Raw genomic sequence first — 16,169 nt, 5'->3', positions numbered from 1 at the left:
TGGAGAGAGTGAGACCTTTTCTGTGATTTGAACTCTGTGTTTCCTTTTGTTTTTGGAGTCTGACAACCTCCATGGGCATCTTTTTGCATGGTGTCACACAGCACCTTCGGTGCAGTGGCACACGGAAGACTTTCAGATTTCCCAACTGTTTAAATACCTTCTCTTGGATAAACTACTGTTTCCTAGAGCAGTAAAGTGAAATTGACTTTACTTATATTTGTAACTTTCTAGACTCAGCACACACTATCTTACAATAGGGTGCTGGAGGGGTTACTGTCATGATCTCTGCTTCCAAAAGGTCAGGGTTTTCCCAACTCCCTTGGAAGCAGATCCATAACCCAGGTTCCGAGTGCCAACCAGTCCCAATTGGGACCTTTTAGACCCAGTCCTGGCGCCAGTGGCACCAGGCTCATAAATATGCCCAGTCCCAGCGCTGGAAGCGCCGGGCTCATAATGCTTGGGTGGACTTACCTGCAGCAGACCATGCTGCTTACTTGCCTGCCAGTTGAGCCTCTGATCCTCTTCTGTTTGGAACTACTTTTTCTGTTGGGTGGGGCAGGAGCCACTCCCTAGATTCAGAACACTGGAACTCTTCTGGAAGGCAGGAACTCTTTTCTTACCTAGGCGTGGCTGTGGAAGGAGACACCTAAGCACTACAGGAGGCTATTTAAACCACACCCGGTGGATGAATCTTGCTTTGCGTTATTCTGCATCCTCTGCAGCAGAACGCTCATCGTGTCTTCTGCATCGGATCCTGGGCCTAAGGAAAAAAGGCTTACCATCCTGAATCCAGTCTTCAGCAACACCTATAAAGACAAGAAAGAACAGGTTAGCATTCCGGCATCTGAAAGACAAAGGCTTACCTACTCTTCGTGCGCTCCGGAGGTCTTCACACTGCATTCCGGCATCTGAAAGACAAAAGCTTACCAACTCTTCGCACGCTCCGGAGGCCTTCGGCGCTGCATCCCGCATCTGAAAGACAAAACAAGGTGCGTTTAAAGACATTGGGGAACTTTAATACTCACGTGCCATTACTCCTTTCCACATCTAACCCAGTGGGTATTCCTGCACCCTGCAGCCGCTCCGAACTCGTACCTGCAAAATAAAAAGACAGTTAGAGCGCTTCGTGAAGCAGGCAACAAGCGCTTACTTACGTGCTTCCAGGCGCTTCTATTCATCACATGGACTCCATCTTCAACTCACTTCAGCCCGTCATCCGCCATCGCCGGAACCCTGCAAAACAAGAGACATCATTACTAAAGACTTTAAAGACAATAGAATTACTCGAAACTTACCGTTCGTGCAGTAAACGACGGACAGCAGTCCTCTGAAGTCAAGAGGCCTGCGCTACCTACCCAGTGAGGAAACTGGTTACAGCACCCTGCCCCGAGGCAGATGGAGAGCTCGGCATTCACGTACCTAAGGTGAGAGCGTTAACCTTTGGGGGTCTACAGGAGAGCAAAAAAGGGAAGAGATAGGGACACCCCAATAACCCCAGTTCATTAATCCCATATTTTCTATCTGCAGACATCTCACTCTTGAAGTCAGGCATACAGTGCACAGAGGTCCAGCCCAAAGAGCCAACCGGGTGCTACACATCACCTTTGAAGATACGGTAGTTGCCCAGTCAAGACCGGCGCCTCTGCGAGAATCAGGTGAGCGTTACAGAACGCAAAGCCTACCGCAAAACTCTCGCCCAGGCGCTATGGAAACCTCGGATACTGACCACCTAGCCCGGTTACTTGGGGAACTAAGGGCAGAAGTGCATGCAGCTCGTCAGGAAACGAATGCTCTAAGAAGGGAACTAATTATTTCCAAGGAGAGAACAGACGGTCTTGCTAGACAATTGCTACAGTCACAAGCCGGACAGACCCCGTTACCCGCATCAGGGGCAAATCTTCCTTCAACATCCTCTATGAATCCAGTGCAGATCAACCTACCTGGGAATGTACCTCTGGCTCCGCCCGAACGATTTTCTGGTGACCCAAAGAGGTTTGCAGTATTTATCAATCAGTGCCGGTTGCACTTCTTATGCCGGCCAGCAGCCTTTCCAACTGATCAAGCTAAAGTAGCTTTTGTACTTTCGTACCTTAGTGGCAATGCGGCAGACTGGTCGATCCCTCTAGTTAATCAAGATGATCCGGTTCTCCATGATTTTCAAGCCTTTCAGCTTAGTATGGAAAAACTGTTCGCAAGACATTCACAGGGGCAGGCCTTGGACAATGAGCTTCTTTCGTTGCAACAGGGTAATCAAGACCTTTTGGCTTATATTGCATCTTTCAATAGACTAATAGTGGAAACTCAATGGCCTGAGGACAAAAGGATTACGCTGTTTTATAGAGGTCTACGTGGAGAGCTCAAAGACGTTTTAGCCCAAGTAGTGAATCCCCCACAAGACTGTTCGGATTATATAGACTTGGTCGTTCAAATAGATCATAGACTGCAGAACAGGAAGGCCGACCGTTCCAAGTTTGATGCTCGAGTATTTTCCAAGTCGCCAACTCCTTCCAAAGGAGTAGACTCCGGGGAACCCATGCAAATAGGGGGTCTGAAAGGTCCTCTAACACAAAAGGAGCGGGAAAGGAGAAAACAGTTGCAATTATGCCTATATTGCGGAAACTCAGGGCACTTTCTTCGAGACTGTCCGGTGAAACCTGCCAAGAAGGCAGTAGGAGCTGCAGTTACCAAAGTTACAAACTCTGAGCAGGGAAACGACCTCGCCCGACAAGAGTAGAGGTCCTCTTGCCGAGCGTGAAAACCAGTTCCGTGACCTCGCATTTCGTGATACCTATGGTCCTCATTAGCCCTGATAATCCGGATCGATTACATGCAATTGAAGCTTACGTCGACAGCGGTGCCATCAGCAATTATGTGGATCATGAAATGGTTTTGAGGATGAATCTAACTCTTTGTCCCAAGGCTGTAAAGGACGTCATTACTACAGTGGATGGTACGGAGATAGCCTCCGGGCCAGTAACGCATACCACTCAAGAGGTGACGCTAGTAAGTCAAGATGGACACCATGAGAAGATCGTGTTCGATGTGATCAAGGCCCCTCAGTTTCAGATTATTCTAGGAATACCTTGGTTAGAGAAACACAATCCTCTGATCGATTGGCGAGCAAGAACGGTCCAGTTTCCAGAATGTGTCTCTACTTGTCACCCTCCACCTGGTGTTGCACTGGCAGCAATTTCTTCAGAGACTCCCCAGTTACCTCCCGAATACCTAGAATACCAAGATGTTTTCCGGAAGGATCAGGCTAACTCTCTACCTCCTCATAGGTCTTATGACTGCCAGATAGACCTGATACCTGGATCTACTCCTCCTTGTAGTAGAATTTATGCCCTCACCGAGCCTGAGAACCTTCTCCTTCGACAATACCTGGATCAATACCTGGCGAATGGGTTTATTCGTCCTTCCAAGTCCCCTGCTTCTTCAGCTTTGTTCTTCGTTCCAAAAAAGGAAGGAGACCTTAGAACTTGTATCGATTATCGCTCCCTGAACCAGATCACCGTTAAGAATAGATATCCGTTACCTTTGATCCCTGAACTCCTGGACCAAGTCAGAAAAGCATGCATATATACAAAACTGGATCTTAGAGGAGCTTACCACTTGGTACGAGTAAAAGAGGGCGATGAATGGAAGACGGCCTTCCGCACCAAGTATGGGCTATTTGAATATCAGGTCATGCTCTTCGGACTTTGCAATGCCCCGGCCGCCTTTCAATATTTTATGAATGATGTCCTCAGAGAGCTCATAGATGTGTGTGTTGTTGTTTACATTGACGACATCCTCGTTTATTCTTCATCGGAATCTGAACATCGGAAACACGTGAAAATGGCCTCGAAAGATTGCGTCAACACAAACTTTTCGCTAAGCTGGAAAAATGTGTTTTCAACGTGACTGAAGTTGAATTCTTGGGATTCATATTATCACCTGGCGGAGTACGTATGGATTCAAAGAAGGTCGATGCAGTTCTCAAATGGCCATCACCATCCTCCGTAAAAGGTGTGCAAAGCATGTTAGGCTTCGCTAACTTTTACCGCAGGTTTATCCCCGAATTCTCTCGAATAGTCCAGCCCATCACTGCCTTGTTAAAGAAAAACAAACGTTTTGAATGGTCTACCGAGGCGGAACAAGCTTTCCAGGATTTGAAGACTAAATTTATCTCTGCACCAATCTTAAAACACCCTCGCCCCGAACTCCCCTACATCGTGGAAACTGATGCTTCAAGCCTTGCCATGGGGGCAGTTCTATCACAAAAGGACCCGGTAACCAATCAGTTGCATCCCGTGGCATTTTGGTCCCGCAAATTCTCGCCTCCTGAAATCAATTACACGATTACTGACAAGGAACTTCTGGCTATCAAGTCTGCCTTTAAGGCTTGGCGGCATTATCTGCTGGGGGCCCGACACACCGTTACTGTGATTACGGATCACCGAAACCTGCAATATTTGAAAACCGCAAAAGCCCAATCCTCTAGACAACTCCGTTGGGCATTATTCTTTGCCGAGTTTGACTTCATAATTACCTATCGACCTGGTACAAAGAACGGTAAAGCTGATGCCCTTTCTCGGATGGGAGTGGAAGAACACTTGATCAACCCTAAACCTGTACCAATCATTCCCGAACAAAGAATTCTGGGTGTAATCGCCACAGAATCCATAGAGGAAGTTAAGGATAAGGCCAGGCAACTTGTAACTCCAGCAGACATACAGAATTGGCATCTGCAGGGAAAGGACTTTGCAGTAAAGGACAACTTATTGTATTTCCAAGAACGATTATACCTACCCAGCACAGATTTACAGAAAAAAGTAATCTCTTGTTATCACGATTCTTTAATGGAAGGTCATCCCGGTATGTCCAAGACCTCAGAAAAGATCAAGCGCTACTTCTGGTGGCCGTCTTGGAAAAAAGATATCAGAGACTTTATAATGTCCTGTGGAGTATGCGCCCAAAACAAGAGTCAAAAGGAAAGACCAGCAGGCCTCTTACGCCCTATTGACATCCCACCTCGCCCTTGGCATACGCTTTCTATGGACTTCATCACCGATCTACCTCCATGCTCCGGATACAATACGATTCTAGTAATCGTGGACTTATTCTCCAAGATGGCGCATTTCATTCCGCTCAAAGGCTTGCCAACAGCAGCAACTCTGGCCCGAGAATTTCTCGAAAACATCGTCCGACTACACGGTTTTCCTTCGGTTCTAATTTCGGATCGAGGTAGTCAATTTATTTCTCATTTTTGGCGAAGTTGCTGTCGGTCGGCTCAAATTGATGTGAGACTATCGACCAGTCACCACCCTCAGACCGACGGACAAACCGAGAGGACCAATCAAACTCTGGAACAGTATTTACGCTGCATGCTGCAACAAACTGAAAAAACTTGGAAAGACATCCTTTGGATAGCCGAATATGCCTACAATAACTCTGTCCATTCGGGAACTGGGAAAACACTGTTTTTTCTTTTGTACGGCAGTCACCCTCGAACCTCGGAGTTGGATCCCCTCCAAGATCTTGAAACACCAGCAGTAGACTACCTGCATTCTACAATCACCCAAGCCTTTAAGGAAGCTGTTTCTCACCTTCAAAGGGCTAAAGAACGATACAAGAAAGGAGCAGATCAACATCGGAAGGAAGCCCCTCAATATCAAGTAGGGGACCAAGTCTGGTTATCCACCAAATATCTACCTCTAAAAGGGCCACGCACATTCAACCCAAGATACCTTGGTCCCTATTCCATCACTACCATAGTAAACCCAGTAGCGGTCAAGTTGGACTTGCCCCCGCACATGAAGATACATCCGGTCTTCCACGTCTCTCTATTAAAACCCGTGCAACCTCAAACCCGACTAACTAAATCTCCAAAACCCATCCTAGTTGATGGAGAACTCGAGTTTGAAGTCAAAAGCATTCTGGACTCCAAGATCTCCAAATCTAAACTATTTTACCTAATTGACTGGAAAGGCTACGGCCCCCAAGAGAGATCCTGGGAACCTGCTGAATATGTCCACGCTCCTCGCCTAATCAAAAGATTTCACCGAACATTTCCTGACAAGCCAAAACCCCCGGAGAAGCCCGGTTTGGGAGGGGCCTTGAGGGGGGGTACTGTCATGATCTCTGCTTCCAAAAGGTCAGGGTTTTCCCAACTCCCTTGGAAGCAGATCCATAACCCAGGTTCCGAGTGCCAACCAGTCCCAATTGGGACCTTTTGGACCCAGTCCTGGCGCCAGTGGCACCAGGCTCATAAATATGCCCAGTCCCAGCGCTGGAAGCGCCGGGCTCATAATGCTTGGGTGGACTTACCTGCAGCAGACCATGCTGCTTACTTGCCTGCCAGTTGAGCCTCTGATCCTCTTCTGTTTGGAACTACTTTTCCTGTTGGGTGGGGCAGGAGCCACTCCCTAGATTCAGAACACTGGAACTCTTCTGGAAGGCAGGAACTCTTTTCTTACCTAGGCGTGGCTGTGGAAGGAGACACCTAAGCACTACAGGAGGCTATTTAAACCACACCCGGTGGATGAATCTTGCTTTGCGTTATTCTGCATCCTCTGCAGCAGAACGCTCATCGTGTCTTCTGCATCGGATCCTGGGCCTAAGGAAAAAAGGCTTACCATCCTGAATCCAGTCTTCAGCAACACCTATAAAGACAAGAAAGAACAGGTTAGCATTCCGGCATCTGAAAGACAAAGGCTTACCTACTCTTCGTGCGCTCCGGAGGCCTTCGGCGCTGCATCCCGCATCTGAAAGACAAAACAAGGTGCGTTTAAAGACATTGGGGAACTTTAATAATCACGTGCCATTACTCCTTTCCACATCTAACCCAGTGGGTATTCCGGCACCCTGCAGCCGCTCCGAACTCGTACCTGCAAAATAAAAAGACAGTTAGAGCGCTTCGTGAAGCAGGCAACAAGCGCTTACTTACGTGCTTCCAGGCGCTTCTATTCATCACATGGACTCCATCTTCAACTCACTTCAGCCCGTCATCCGCCATCGCCGGAACCCTGCAAAACAAGAGACATCATTACTAAAGACTTTAAAGACAATAGAATTACTCGAAACTTACCGTTCGTGCAGTAAACGACGGACAGCAGTCCTCTGAAGTCAAGAGGCCTGCGCTACCTACCCAGTGAGGAAACTGGTTACAGCACCCTGCCCCGAGGCAGATGGAGAGCTCGGCATTCACGTACCTAAGGTGAGAGCGTTAACCTTTGGGGGTCTACAGGAGAGCAAAAAAGGGAAGAGATAGGGACACCCCAATAACCCCAGTTCATTAATCCCATATTTTCTATCTGCAGACATCTCACTCTTGAAGTCAGGCATACAGTGCACAGAGGTCCAGCCCAAAGAGCCAACCGGGTGCTACACATCACCTTTGAAGATACGGTAGTTGCCCAGTCAAGACCGGCGCCTCTGCGAGAATCAGGTGAGCGTTACAGTTACTTAGTATCCCCTCTGTCTAGCTTCTCATGTCACATTTTACGTTACTCTTTTCACAATTAATGGCTAGTGGGAGTGGTTTACATTTTACTACCATTATGGGTTTTTACTGCGGGCTGCGTTCGCAACTGCAGTAAAGCACCCATGGGTGCCATGGGACCTCAGTTTCTGCAGTCAGCCCATGAGATTCCTTTGGCTGGTCACTTAAGTTTTAAGAAGACCAAGGAAAGGATTTCTCTTTACTTCTACTGGCCCAAAATGGGGTCTGTGTAGATAAGTACTTTAGAAGCGTCACACTGTCTCTGGCAAGAGTGGAGCCAAGAACATGGCACCCGTGGTGCCTCTTCCAGAGGTGGGGAGGGTAGGGAATGATGTTGTTGGTCCCTTAGATCCTCCCACATCTTCAGGCAAACAATTTATATTGGATGTGGTAGACCATACTACCAGGTAAAGAAATACTTAAAGAGCAAAGTATAGGGTGTCCTCTTTTTTGTTAGGGGCTCGTTGGGAGAGGACTGCAGAACATGGGAAAAACAGGGTGTCCACAGCCAGCTACCTATGAATGTTGCACTACAGGTTGGAGAATCAACCTCACATTGGGTGAATATAAACTGTCATCTTTTTAAACAAATATCAAAAGATGAGAAAGGGTCGGAATTACAAAAATATATCAGATTTTATTCCATAACACATGATAAAAAATTGGACACCATAGGTCCCATTTATAAAAAACATAACAACATATAACAAAATTTGACACAGAACAATTGCTGGTTCTATAGCACTAGTATGCTTATTCACGTATTGGTGTATCAATAATGTGCACCAGAGCTAAAGTGATGTTAGTAGCTTGTGGGTGACATCAAACAATACAGTACATATTTATTTTCAGAAGAGGTCCCCATTTTCTCTTCATGCTACGAGGTATCCTGAAGCCATACCTATGAGGACTGTTAGTGCCCAGGCAGTGGCTAAGGCCATCCTTGGTATTTGCACAAGGGTTGGTTTTCCTAAGGAGGTTATATCAGACAGGGGGACCAATTTCATGTCCCACTACATGCAGACCATGTGGAAAAACTGTGGAGTGGCCTACAATTTCTCAACAGCCTACCATCCCGAGACCAATGGGCTGGTGGAGAGATTCATTAGAACTATGAAGAGCATGATAGGTGCTTTAGAGGAACCCCTTAGAAGAAAGTGGGATCCTCTTCTGTCATGCCTTCTCTTTAAATATAGAGAAGTCGTCAGGAAGGGGTTGGCTTCAGGCCCTTTGAGCTTTTCTATGGTCATCCAGTTAGAGGTCCATTGGCCCTAATCAAGGAAGGGCTGGAAAGTGCTCCTTCCCTCAAGCCAGTGAGAGTCACTGACTATGTGCTGGGTCTCTGAAGGAGAATGGCACACATGATGACAGAAGCCTCAGATAACTTAAAAGCAGGTCAGGCTCTGGTTAAGCACTGGCATGACCAGAAGGCAAACATGTTTGAGTTTACTCAAGACCAGCTAGTTCTAGTTATGGTACCTACAAGGCAGAGGGCCTTACAGGACAAATGGAATGGACCCTTCAAGGTTGTGGGGAAAATTGGAGAGGTCAATTATTTGGTGGACTTATGCAATCCTAAGGAGGCTCCCTGGGTCTTTCACACCAACCGCCTAATGGCCTATGTCTCTAGACCAGAACTGGGAGCTTTGCTTCTAGCCTCTGCTCAGGAGGAGGAGGGGAGAGAGAGAATCTACATGATCTCCGCAGGGGACAACCTGTAGATGGAAAGATAGAAGGAGCTAATCTCTCTTCTGATCTGACTGTGGAACAACAGGAGGAGTGCAACATTCTGTTAAATCAGTTTTCCCCTCTGTTTTCACTGACACCAGGCTTGACCCCTTGGGGAGTTTAAGGATAAAAAAAAAACTTTTCCGCCTTCTGCAACCTTGTGGCGAGCCTTTATACTTTTGGATTGTATTTGTAATTTTTTGTTATTGTTTTATGTTTTCTGCGGGGCTGCTCTTGGGATTCCAAGTCTGAGGCTGATCAGACTTATGAAAAACTCAGTAAATGGGCTTAAAAGAAAAAGCTGAAACCCAATTGCTAGTGCCCTCCGCTGATTATCTTCTTTGTTAGTAGAAAGAGAAAATTGTTTTTTTAACACTTTTTATTTCTGTTTCCAAAGTTCATTTTTGCCCCCTCTGATAGAATTAAAGAAGCATCCTGATATCCTCTTTTTTACAGGGTTGGTTTTTAGTTTTATAATTTGTGAATTGTTCAAGAAAAATTAAAGAAACATCTTCACATCCTCAGATTTGTCAAGAAAGTTAAAGAAACATCCTCACACCCTCGATCACCTTTTTCTCTGTCTTATTATATCAGACAGTTCCTCAGGAGGGTAAGAGAGCCTTACATTCGGCTTTTTTAATTTTAAGTTCCTTGGTGTCCCATTGTATATAGTCATCAAGTATTTGGTAGTTTTTAAATGTTGCTTCTGGTGCATTGCGTTGTTCTATGTCTTCCTTGATGGTTTCTATTTCTTTAGTTAGTTTATCATGAGCTTTTTTCACATTATTAGTCTCATCATCATTTCTTTCGAAATGTGGGTCAGAAGTTCTTTCCATTCTTGAAATCCTGCTACATCTTCCTCCTCAAAAGAGAGGAATATGCAAATTCGCAAACCTCTTGGGATTCGATTTACTTTTAGATATTGTTCCATTGTTTTCACCTCCCACCATCTTGAGAGTTCTTTCTTTTGTAGTTGTTCTAATCTATTAAACAGTGATCTTAATGATTGAGAATGTGTGTCATTAGTTTCTTCACTGGTAGGTTGTTGTTCTGAAAAAAGCTGTCCAGCCTCTAAGTTTCTTAGTTCATAGGTAGATGCCATTTTTGCTATGGATGGGTTTTCTTATGATTTTTCGTGTTGGTTCCGCCTGGGTTGTTTTGAAATAATTTGTATAGTTTAAGGATCAAAAAACCCTTTTTCAGCCTTCCCCAACCTTGTGGCGAGCCTTTATACTTTTGGATTGTATTTGTAATTTTTTGTTTTATGTTTTCTGCTGGGCTGCTCTTGGGATTTCAAGTCTGAGTCTGATCAAATTTATGAAAAACTCAGTAAATGGGCTTAAAAGAAAAAGCTGAAACCCAATTGTTAGCACCATCTGCTGATTATGGTCTTTGTTAGTAGAAAGAGAAAATTGTTTTTTAACACATTTTATTTCTGTTTCGAAAGTTCATTTTTTCCACTCTGATTGAATTGAAGAAGCATCCTCATATCCTCTTTTTTACAGGGTTGGTTTTTACTTTTTATAATTTGTGAATTGTTCAAGAAAAATGTATATCTAAAAGTAAATCGAATCCCAAGAGGTTTGCAAATAAGTATGTATAACTATGGGATTCAGGGTTTTACAGGTAATCCGTTGATTCCTTGGCTTTTGTCTTGGCACCCCCAGGTTGCAACTGATGCTGCAATGCAGGTGGGGAAACTTGAAAGATTGGAGTATGAAAATGTGAAGCTAGCTTTGATAGCTAGATTTGGGGAAACTCCTTCCCAGTACCTTAAGAGGTTTAGGACCCTCAAAAAGCATGATGGTACCCATTGGGCTACCTGGGTGTGTGAATGTTTGAAGAACTTGATGGTTGGGTAAAGGGTTACAGGGTTAACACCTTTGAAGGAATGAGAAATCTATTTTTGTTAGAATCTATTTTTTGATGCCTGCACTCCTGAGCTGAGACAGCACTTGGCTGACTCAAAAGAGATTGATCCCAAAAAGCTAGCAAGGGCTGCTGACTTGTGGGTTGCCAACAGGGCTACTCACAAGGATTCTGGGGCCACTCACAAAAAGGATGAGGGTAAGCAGCACAAGAAAGATGACAAAGAGAATTCTAAAACCTCCCGTACAAAATAGGGCCACACACATAAAAGGGTAAGCCATATGGGAAACCATGTCAGTCTAGTGAAAACTCTGGTGCTAAACCAGAGGGAGGTCAGCAGAAGCCCCCATTTGTCAAAACATTTGGTAAATATTATGCTTGTGGGTCAACTGGCCATGTGAAAGGGGATCCCTGATGCAATGGTAAACCTTCAGGGGTCCACACTGCTTCCTTAGCCTTCATCCCCGAGGGAGAAGTTCATATGGCAAGTGGAAACTTTCAACTATTGGCGGAAGACCCCATTGGAGTCTCTGCCAGTGTTTCTTTAGTGTCCCTTGGTCTGTGGGAACAGCAGAATTTAGATGTATATAACTCTATCCCAGATAACACAAAAGAATATTACAAGGACAGTGTACTTGTGAATGGTCAGGAAACCCATGCCATTAGAGGCTCTGTGGCCAGCATTACAGTTGTGGATGAAATATTTTTCATACCTGATGATGTTGCTAAGGCACCAAAAAGCCCCACTAAGCTTGCTGGAGGCCCTGTCCAGATGGTTCCAATACTACCAGCTCTCATCCATTGCAACAATATGACTGTAAAAATACCTGTCAGTGTACAAAATGAGGTGCCTGGGAGAGTCCTGTTGGGGAATGACTTAAAAGCTCTTGGAGTTGTATCAAGCACCCCCAGGCCTCCCAGCAAGAAGAAGCAGGAGCAAACGAGACTGGCTAGAGAGCAAACTTTAAATGACTCTCAATGGGAAGTTACAGAGGTACCTATAACACCCAGTCTAAAGGAAGAACAACCTTCTGATTCCAGGAAGAAAGAGACGAAGGGGAAACCCGAAGTCCCAGGAAGTAAGAAAAGTGTCAGCCCTGTGCAAAAAACCAGAACATTCCCGAGAGGACAATGCAAGGTCACACCTGTAACCCCTCCACCAGCTGAGGCTGAGTGTGAGGTTCAACCAGAGAATTGAGAACCAGCTACTGATGACACAGAGCTGGAAGAAGCCCTTCCCTCTCTTGGAGATCTGGATCCTAAAGACCATACTGAGCTGCAGACTTTGCATGCAGAAGGTGGCCCCTGTAGGACAGACTTCAGCAGAGGTCAAAGAGAGTGTGCTACTCTAGAATGACTTCGCCAACAGGCAGCTTCCCAGCTGGAAGGGCAAGGGCCAGGGAAGCACAGGCTGTACTGGGAGGATGGCCACCTTTACAGTGAGCCTATTGAGACCACCCCAGGGGAATACAGAAGACTTGTAGTGCCTCAGGAGGTGAGACCTCAGTTTCTGCAGTCAGCCCATGAGATTCCTTTGGCTGGTCACTTACGTTTTAAGAAGACCAAGGAAAGGATTTCTCTTTACTTCTACTGGCCCAAAATGGGGTCTGATGTAGATAAGTACTGTAGAAGCGTCACACTTGTCAGATCTCTGGCAAGAGTGGAGCCAAGAACGTGGCACCCGTGGTGCCTCTCCCAGAGGTGGGGAGGGTAGGGAATGATGTTGTTGGTCCCTTAGACCCTCCCACATCTTCAGGCAACCAATTTATATTGGTTGTGGTAGACCATACTACCAGGTAAAGAAATACTTAAAGAGCAAAGTATAGGGTGTCCCCTTTTTTTGTTAGGGGCTCGTTGGGAGAGCACAGCAGAACATGGGAAAAACAGGGTGTCCACAGTGAGCTACCTATGAATGTCGCACTACAGGTTGGAGAATCAACCTCACATTGGGTGAATATAAACTGTCATCTTTTTAAACAAATATCAAAAGATGAGAAAGGGTCGGAATTACAAAAATATATCAGATTTTATTCCATAACACATGATAAAAAATTGGACACCATAGGTCCCATTTATAAAAAAATATATAACAACATATAACAATATTTGACACAGAACAATTGCTGGTTCAATAGCACTAGTATGCTTATTCACGTATTGGTGTATCAATAATGTGCACCAGAGCTAAAGTGATGTTAGTAGCTTGTGGGTGACTTCAAACAATACAGTACATATTTATTTTCAGAAGAGGTCCCCATTTTATTTTCATGCTACCAGGTATCCTGAAGCCATACCTATGAGGACTGTTAGTGCCCAGGCAGTGGCTAAGGCCATCCTTGGTATTTGCACAAGGGTTGGTTTTCCTAAGGAGGTTATATCAGACAGGGGGACCAATTTTATGTCCCACTACATGCAGACCATGTGGAAAAACTGTGGAGTGGCCTACAAGTTCTCAACAGCCTACCATCCCCAGACCAATGGGCTGGTGGAGAGGTTCAATAGAATTATGACGAGCATGATAGGTGCTTTAGAGGAACCCCTTAGAAGAAAGTGGGATCCTCTTCTGCCATGCCTTCTCTTTAAATATAGAAAAGTCCCTCAGGAAGGGGTTGGTTTCAGGCCCTTTGAGATTTTCTATGGCAATCACATTAAGAGGTCCATTGGCCCTAATCAAGGAAGGGCTGGTGTAACGCTCACCTGATTCCCGCAGAGGCGCCAGTCTTGACTGGGTGAATGCCGTATCTTCAAAGGTGATGTGTAACACACGGTTGGCTCTTTGGGCTGGACCTCTGTGCACTGTATGTCTGACTCGAAGAGTAATATGTCTGCAGATAGAAAATATGGGATTAATGAACTGGGGTTATTGGGTGCCTCTCTCCTCTTCCCTTTCTCTTCTCCTGTAGAACCCCAAAGGTTAACACCCTCACCTTAGGTAAGTGAACGCCGAGCTCTCCATCTGCCTCGGGGCAGGGTGCCGTAACCAGTTTCTTCACTGGATAAGGGTGCAGGCCTCTTGACCTCAGAGGACTGCTGTCCGTCGTTAACTGCACGAACGGTAAGTTCTGGGCACTTCAAATGTCTTAAAAGTCTTTTGTAATGATATCTCTTGTTTTGCAGGGTTCCGGCGATGGCGGATGGCAGGCTGATGAGAGTTGAGGATCGAACCCGCGTGAGGAATAGAAGCGCCTGGAAGCACTTAAGTAAGCGCTTGTAGCCTGCTTCACGATGCGCACTAACTGTCCCTTTTATCTTGCAGGTACAAGTTCGGAGCTTTAGAGAAGCTGAAGGGTGCTGGAATACCCACTGGATTCGGCGTGGGAAGGAGTAATGGCACGTGAGTAATAAAGTTGCCCAATGTCTTTAAACGCACCTTCTTTTGTCTTTCAGATGCGGGATGCAGCGCCGAAGGACTCCGGAGCTTGCGAAGAGCTGGTAAGCTTTTGTCTTTCAGATGCCGGAATGCAGTGCGAAGACCTCCGGAGCATGCAAAGAGTAGGTAAGCCTTTGTCTTTCAGATGCCGTAATGCAGCGCGAGGCGTTGGTGACAGCCGATGGACCAGGTAAGAGATGCGCTGCCACTGAAGACCGTAGTGCTAACCTGTTCTTTCTTTGTCTTTACAGGTGCTGCTGAAGACTGGATTCCAGGATGGTAAGCCTTTGTTCCCTTAGGCCCAGGATCAGAAGCAGAAGACACGATGAGCGTTCTGCTGCAGAGAATGCAGAATAACGCAAAGCAAGATTCATCCATCGGGTGTGGTTTCAATAGCCTCCTGTAGTGCCCAGGTGTCCCCTTCCACAGCCATACCTAGGTAAGAAAAGAGTTCCTGCTTTCCAGAAGAGTTCCAGTGTTCTGAACCTAGGGAGTGGCTCCTGCCCCACCCAACAGGAAAAGTAGTCCCAAACAGAAGAGGATCAGGGGTTCAACTGGCAGGTAAGTAAGCAGCATGGTCTGCTGCAGGTAAATCCACCCAAGCATTATGAGCCCGGCGCTTCCAGCGCTGGGACTGGGCATCTTTATGAGCCTGGTGCCACTGGCACCAGGACAGGGTCCAAAAGGTCCCAATAGGGACTGGCTGGCACTCGGAACCGGGGTTATGGGTCTGCTTCCAAGGGAGTCGGGCAAGTCCTGATCTTTTGGAAGCAGAGATCATGACAGCTGGAAAGTGCTGCTTCCCTCAAGCCAGTGAGAGTCACTGGGCCTCATTACACGGATGGCGGTGGACCAAGGTGCTATTAGAACCTTGGTCCATGTCGGTAAAATACCGGCACCGCCTTGGTGGAAAGGGGAATTACCGCCCTATTCCAAGGTTGGTGGGGCGGTAATTCCCCCTTCCCCCATTGCCCTTCCCCATTCCCATTTTTGCCCCATAGGGCATAATGGGAATGGGGAAGGTGCTAATTACGGCACCGCAAATTGCGGTACCGTAATTAGCTCCCTGGTCCCTTTGCGGGTTGGTTTTTAACGCCTGCAAAAAGCAGGCATTAAATTCCCCAACCCGCAAAGGGACCTCGTAGCAAGGCGGTAAGGTTTTACCGGTACCCTTACCGCCATCCGTGTAATGAGGCCCACTGACTATGTGTTGGGTCTCCGAAGGAGAATGGCACACATGATGACAGAAGCCTCAGATAACTTAAAAGCAGGTCAGGCTCTGGTTAAGCACTGGCATGACCAGGAGGCAAACATGTTTGAGTTTACTCAAGACCAGCTAGTTCTAGTTATGGTACCTACAAGGCGGAGGGCCTTACAGGACACATGGATTGGACCCTTCAAGGTTGTGGGGAAAATTGAAGAGGTCAATTATTTGGTGGACTTAGGCAATCCTAAGGAGGCTTCCTGGGTCTTTCACACCAACCGCCTAACGGCCTATGTCTCTAGACCAGAACTGGGAGCTTTGCTTCTAGCCTCTTCCCAGGAGGAGAGAGAGCATCTACATGATCTCCGCAGGGGACAACCTTTAGATGGAAAGATAGAAGGAGCTAATCTATCTTCTGATCTGACCCTGGAACAACAGGAGGAGTGCAACATTCTGTTAAATCAGTTTTCCCCTCTGTTTTCACTGACACCGAGCTTGACCCCTTGGGGAGTTCA

General features: G+C 46.3%; 1 protein-coding gene across 1 annotated transcript in view; it reads right to left on the bottom strand.

The window, feature by feature from the left end:
* LOC138515798 (probable E3 ubiquitin-protein ligase HERC6) overlaps positions 1-16,169 on the bottom strand; it is a 2,700,520-nt gene that overhangs the window by 1,523,332 nt on the left and 1,161,019 nt on the right. The window lies entirely within an intron of this gene.

The sequence above is a fragment of the Ambystoma mexicanum genome, chromosome 6q, assembly GCF_040938575.1.
Source record: "Ambystoma mexicanum isolate Mex_15411 chromosome 6q, UKY_AmexF1_1, whole genome shotgun sequence".
In the NCBI taxonomy this organism is placed as follows: domain Eukaryota; kingdom Metazoa; phylum Chordata; class Amphibia; order Caudata; family Ambystomatidae; genus Ambystoma; species Ambystoma mexicanum.
The sequence above is the reverse complement of the archived record's forward strand: the minus strand, read 5'-3'. Positions and strand labels throughout refer to the sequence as shown.